Below are 6,539 nucleotides of genomic sequence, written 5' to 3' on the forward strand. Positions count from 1 at the left end.
CCCGGCAGAGCCTCACAACATTTACCTAAATTGTCACCACATTCTTCAAATTCATTACCCTGCTTTCAGCTTTGCCCCTCTCCCTTCCTAATCATCCCCCTACAAGCCTGCCTAAGATATCTTTCTAAGATACACAATTGATTATATTACTTCCTTGCTTATAACACAAGAATCTGTGTCCATGGTCTTTAGCATAACCTTCCACTCTCACCTTTCAGTATTTCCCACTCTTACCATATTCCAGGCATGCTGAATTATTCGTAGGTCCTTGAATAGAATTATGCCTCACACATGGCATTTTCTGGAAGGTCCTTTATTCCTGTGAGTCTCACCCTCTCTTAGTTTGTAGGCTATGCAGATGCCTGTCTTCTGGGATGCTGTGACATAAAATGCAGGTCACATAGCCCAGACCCTGTGGCCTACTGCATTGCAATGGCAGGTCATCCTTTCTGAGTCCTGGGTGGCCAAGCTTCCTGGGTCTGTGTGTCTGGTGTTCAGTACTGACTTACAGGACAACAAGCTCTCAACCCCTATTTGTTGAATAATGAGTAAAGGGTTCAGTCTTTATGTCATAAAAGTGGCCATTGTAGTAAGAATGTCAATAAAGTTTGAAGCACAAACCATTTTCTAGTTAACCTGCAATTAACTGGAAAAGCCAATGAACCATAACAATATATTGGTCTCTGATTAATTAATATTTCAGTGAGCTAGTAATGACACAGGAGTCATAATGATTAAAGAGGGGTGGATAAACCCAGCTCATACCCTTAGACTTTGGAAATTCTCAGTAATGTGCTGTCAAATATTAATACAGATATATTGCCTTCACAATTCAATTTGACTAAACCCATAAATTTTGTGATATAATCCCTGGCTTTTTTTTTTCCATTTCATGTTGCAAGGACTTTTATTGGGAGAATTAAATAAAAACAGGCTTTTAACTAACTATACTTTATGAAGTTTATAAACTCATCAAAAAATGCCTGACTCTACCTAAGTATATGTAATTAACCACATCCCAACAAAATGACAGCCCCATTGCAGTATTTAACAACTTTCAGAAGTTAGGTTCTCACTAGTTGTTTTGTGGTGGAACTGGTCTTGGAAGTTAAAACACTGAATGTTTTTCTCTTTGTATTGAACAAAATCACCTACAGTGAAGGCATTGGTCAACTAGTTTAATGTTAGACAACAAGTAAAAGCCAGAGTTGGCTCCGAGGCACAGGGGATGCGCGTTCTGGTCCTGTGTGCCATTCATGTCCTTGGTACATACCCTTGACATGTGGCTATTGCACATCTTTGTTCTCCAGAGGGGTTTTAACATTTATAAGGTGAATCCATTGCCTGAACATGTACCTTGACTGTAATTTTATGTCAGAACTGGGAGGCACAAAAGCCAGAGAGCTTCTGAAAAATCCTGTGCCAGGGACTTCATGAAGCAATAGATCTGAAAGTGAGAAAATGGAACTCTTAAAACATAAGAATAAGATGTGTAGGAGAAGCCAAGCCTCAGGAATCCAGGGGCTTATCTGCTGGAATTCTTCATCCGGTTTTCTTTTAAGTGTGTCCATATCCCTGTGTGTGTGTGTGTGTGTGTGTGTGTGTGTGTGTGTGTTTCTGTGTGTGTGTGTGTGTGTGTGTGTGTGTGTGTGTGTGTGTGTGATCTCTGGCTTCACAGGCCAATGGTGGGTCTCATCCTTTACTTGGAAGAGCTATTAAGGTAAAGGTTTGAAGTCACCTTTAGAAAGTAGAAGACAGCATTGAATGCTGAAGTTATTTGTTCAACAAAACATGGTGTCAGACTTCTCACAAGAACTACTACTAGGTTTAAGGAGTTTTCAAAATTATTTTGAGTCTTTTAATCATTTTTCTTACCTGCTGTGTGATTCATCACCATTTAAAAGAAGCTCCCTCTTCAAAACTCATCTTGTATGAACAGTTGCAATTTTTCTGTTTTCCTGGAAATGGTGAGATAGCACTCACCATTTCCAGGAAAATAAACACGTCACCTTTTGCTAAAGCACAAAGCAAGTTTATCTCTCTAGATAGAATATATTCTTAGGAATATTGTGTCTCTGTATTACTGATGAAATGCGCATGTGTTAAGCTGTTGGTGTTTTCATAGTCAACCAATCTTTCTTAAACACAGGTAGCTTAAAATTCTTCTGAAAGAATAAAATTTTAATCCTCAAAACTATGTATTCATTTGGAACAATTCCACAAATGACCAGGACCAAGCATTTAATTTGTATTGAGGCTAATGGTTGTGTTAAAATTTATCTTAGAAGAGACAATGGCTAGAGACCAGGGTGTGGGGGAGTTGGCAACTTATCAAGGTTGGATTGCCAGGGGTTTAGGTGTCATGTCTTCAAACTATTGTTGGCAAAAAGTGATTTTGTATTACTTCTGTTAAAAATAGGTTTACAAGAAACAAAAACTGATGATTAAGTAAAAGTAGCTTATTTAATGTAAATTATGATATGTAAGTATTGCCAAAATAATTTTTATAGCATGTATGTTTTTTGGTCAGGTGAAAATTTGGATGTGCACATTGGATGGTAATATTAAGGAGAGTATGGAAGGGAGAATAGCAGGAGCTCTGAGGAAAGAAAATGAAACAAGGAACTGAGTGAGGAGCATGGTGCCCAGGTAGAAGAGGCCATCCAGCAAAACTGCCCTGCAATGGAGTGAGTGTTTGTGTCTCTCCGAAGTTCACATGTTAAAGTTCTAATTCCCAGTGTGATCATATTTGAAAGTGGGCCGTTCGAGAGGTGATTAGGTCATGATGGTGAAGCCCTCATGAATGCAATACATGCCCTTATGTCTTAGTCAGCTTGATTTGCTATAATAATAGTACCGTAGACTGGGTGAATTAAAAGAAATTTATTTCTCAGAATTCTAGTTCTGGAAGCTGGAAAGTCCAAGATTAAGGCATCAATTTAGTTCCTGGTAGGAGCCCTCTTCCTGATTTACAGATAAGTGTCTTCTTGCTGTCTCCTCACACGGCAAAAAGAAAGATCATGTCTTCTATGTCTCTTCTTATAAGGGCACTAATCCCATTTAGGAGAGCCCTACCCTCAGGACATAATTACTTCCCAAAGGCCCCACCTCCAAATACCAAATTGAGTATTTGACTTCAACATATGAATTTTGGGGAGACACAATCATTCAGTCCATGACATCTTATAAGAAGAGACATGAGAAAGATGATCTCTCCTCTGCCATGTGAAGACACAGCAAAAAAAAAAATCCTTCTACCAAACAGGATAGGAGCCCTCACTAGACACCAATGAACTAGCACCTTGATCTTGGACTTCCCAGTCTCCAGAACCATGAGAAATAAATGTTTGCTGTTTAAGCCACCCAATTGATGGTATTCTGTTACAGTAGCCCAAACTGACTAAGACATGCTTTGGACAGTTAGGCTTTGGACAGCAACTATGCAGAGAACATTTCTGTTTATATGGCCAGATAGGAAGCCAGGGTTCTCACAGACTGAAAGAAAGCATCTTACTTTCTATAGACTGAAGATGGTAAAAGGTGTCATAAGAATACCACAGACCAAACAAACCAAACAAAACAAAAACTTATTTTGGAGGGGTTGGGATGGAAGAAAGGACGTGGGAGAGCGTCAATGCTGTCTTTAAGCTGAGCAGGGCTAACAGTTAATATATGAGACCTGTCATTTACTAAATTTGCCTCTGGTGAATTCTACCACCTGCCCGCAAATCTTAGAGTAAATAGATGTTGGTAAAAACAGTGAACTCAACTAGAAATGGGGTAAAACAAAAACATTCCTACCCCCGCTGGCCCCATCCCAGGGCACTAGAAGCACACTGTTTAAGAAACAAGGAAGATTTATCCCACTTCCTGGACAGTATAAATTGACAGACCCAAGATCTCCATAGTAGCGCTTTTTCGTTCAAGGCACCTGAAAGAAGACACTACAGTGCATACCCTCTGTGAACAGGAGCCAAAAGCATTCAAGACTAGTAATTTTCACTGTGATTCCAAGCAATAAAAGCTAGCATGTATTGAGCATGTGCTAGGAGCTAAATGCTTCATATCTTCAATTCATTTAACCTTTATAAAAACCTTATTTTTTTTTATTGTGCCCACGTTAAAGATGAGGAAAATAGGAGACAAAAATTTTAAGTCACAAAGCTAAAAAAACCTCAAAGCTGGAAACCCAGGATGTCTGATTTCAGGGCCCACTCTTTTAACTACTGTTTTAGACTAGAGAAGAGGTCATTCCTCTGGTCTCTGTTGAGGTCATTCCTCTGGTGTCTGTTGATTACTCGGGGTATGTAGAATTGGATTTAATACAGTAGAATGCAGACCAAAACTGAGGGTCATGAATGGTGTTCATGCAGCTACAGTTTGGGCATGCTCTTTTTCTCCATTTCTAGTCTTCCAACGTCCAGCTGAATGTCACTACTTCACAAAGTCTTCTTTGTCCTCCCTGCTGTCACCTTCTGGATTGATCTTTCATTTGTGCTGTCATAGCATTCTCTAATCTAAAAGCCTTTACTTCCTGCGGCATTCATGACATGGCATCTTAAGTATCCATTCACTTATGTGACTCACTGTGCTCTGTTCCTTCTAAAGTAGAGATTTTATCTTTCTTATCTTTGAATTCCTGATGCCTAATACAGTGTGTGACAAATAATAGGTTCCAAAGCAACTGCATTAATTAAGCATTCAATTAAATGTCCTAAAAATCGTTGTCTGTCTTGGCACTTGAGCACTAGGATTGTATTTCACCACCTGGACACTTTCTTTAGATGTCCATAAGAAGAATAAATTCAGGGGAATTTTTTCTTTCCTACCTGGAAGTTGGAGAACAAAAAGACTCAACTTATTTCAACTATGAAAATGCTATTCACCACTGATTGTGACTGCTTATTACTAATGTCTTTCTTTGCTACTGAGTGTAAGTTCTCTGAAGGTAGAAGTCTCATTCTTTCTTGGTCACTCTTGCGTCTCCAGGCCTGGGGTGGTGACTGGCACACCTTGTCTGGAGTGCAGAATAACTCAGAATGAAAAGTCAGAGACCTGGGTTTATGTCTTGACTGTGCTTCCAACTTTCCACAAAACCTTGAGAAAGCCTTACTCATTCTGGCTTCAGCTTCCTTCCCTTCAAAGTAACAGTCAAGATCAAGAAAATTGTACTTTTCATTTTTTTTTGAAGAGGTAGACATAGAATGGCTCTAAAGCTATACATTCATGAAGCAGGTGGTTGTGGTAGAATGGTAAAAATATTCCCTGGTCACTGAGCAATGGCCATTGTCAGTGAGATGTAGTCCCTGATGATTGTACTGTCACTCCAGCTGTCTTTGGAGGCAAATGTCGACAATGTACTCATTGGAGAGCAGAGCTGGTGTCAGTAACTTACTTAAGATCACGCAGATGATGGTGATCCATTGACAGGGGAACACTTTAAATTAGTTTATTCATAGAGACCTTTCCAGTTCTCAGTATCTCTGAATCTATAATGCATGCAGTTGAAATGAGAGTTAAAAACAGATTGGAGGTAACTAGAATCCAAGCACTCAAACATTACTTCAAATGGTGATGAGTGAACTTGATGCTATTACTACTTGTTCCAAACTCTCATGTTTCATTTGAAGTCATACTAAGCTTGGAACAAAGGGAAAAATTCCTACTTCTCTTCTTTGCCTATCATAGGCACAATTTACACAAAACTCTAACAGCACAGGGACACCTGAGCCTTTTCTTTTATTCTGCCTAAAACTGCAAACTCAGAAAGGCTGAGGCTGGAAAAGCATTCTGGAATGTATATGCAAACTAGAACACCAGGCTACACTTTGACAGCTTTATATTCCTGTGAAGTGGAATTATTTTTGCTTTGAAAGCAGTGTTGAAAGTTTGCAAAATATATAAGTGTGACGTCAACTATTTGTATTCCACTCATGTTTTCTCAAAAGACTCAGGACTTGAAGACCCATCACGTGTAGAATAACCATAGCCAACATTTTTCCCAGCTTCATTTCCAGCTGTTCAACAGTGCAGCTGATAAGCAACCTCTGAATGCAGCAGCAGTCATTGTGTTCCTTCCACAGAGCTCTGGAGATAAAACAGCTGCAAAGCTCTCTTACTTCTGACACTCCCAGGAGGGGGAAAAGCCATAGAGAAGTGACTAACCAGTCACGAGCTAGTGAACACTAACACACAGCTGCAAATTCTGCAGCCTAAGCAGCTTCTGGTGCTATCTTTCATAAAGAGATTGTTGTTTTCATAAAGTGAATACAGTTCTCCGAGCATCATTGACAGAAATTTAGGTAAGAAATTTAGTGATTGTGCTTTATTTAGACCATATTTCCTTAAGTCCCCATACTTTGTAAATATAGTACAAAACCTAAAATAAAGAACTGCCTTGCAAAAGAGGCTGGTTCAAATGATAATAGAGAAATACAAATGTAGCCAGGGGCGTTATGAAATTTTAATTTGCGTGTTTACTGTGGGAAACTTTGAGATGCCTATTGGTGTTCCAGGCAGCCAATGTGTACATATTTCTT

The sequence above is a fragment of the Sapajus apella genome, unplaced genomic scaffold (genome assembly GCF_009761245.1).
Source record: "Sapajus apella isolate SASKATOON/1434 unplaced genomic scaffold, GSC_monkey_1.0 scaffold16, whole genome shotgun sequence".
In the NCBI taxonomy this organism is placed as follows: Eukaryota; Metazoa; Chordata; class Mammalia; order Primates; family Cebidae; genus Sapajus; species Sapajus apella.